This window comes from Bison bison, unplaced genomic scaffold, assembly GCF_000754665.1.
Source record: "Bison bison bison isolate TAMUID 2011002044 unplaced genomic scaffold, Bison_UMD1.0 scf7180017864072, whole genome shotgun sequence".
Lineage (NCBI taxonomy): Eukaryota > Metazoa > Chordata > Mammalia > Artiodactyla > Bovidae > Bison > Bison bison.
In genome coordinates this window covers 12082106-12082395 of record NW_011494644.1, presented here as the reverse complement: position 1 = coordinate 12082395, position 290 = coordinate 12082106, and positions in this window count along the sequence as shown.

The following is a 290-nucleotide window of genomic DNA, read 5'->3' as shown; positions in this document are numbered from 1 at the left end:
CTGGACATGGAACAACAGACTGGTTCCAAATAGGAAAAGGAGTACATCGAGGCTGTATATTATCACCCTGCTTATTTAACTTATATGCAGAGTACATCATGAGAAACGCTGGGCTGGAAGAAGCACAAGCTGGAATCAAGATTGCCAGGAGAAATATCAATAACCTCAAATATGCAGATGACACCACCTTATGGCAGAAAGTGAAGAAGAGCCTCTTGATGAAAGTGAAAGAGGAGAGTGAAAAAGTTGGCTTAAAGCTCAACATTCAGAAAACTAAGATCATGGCATCC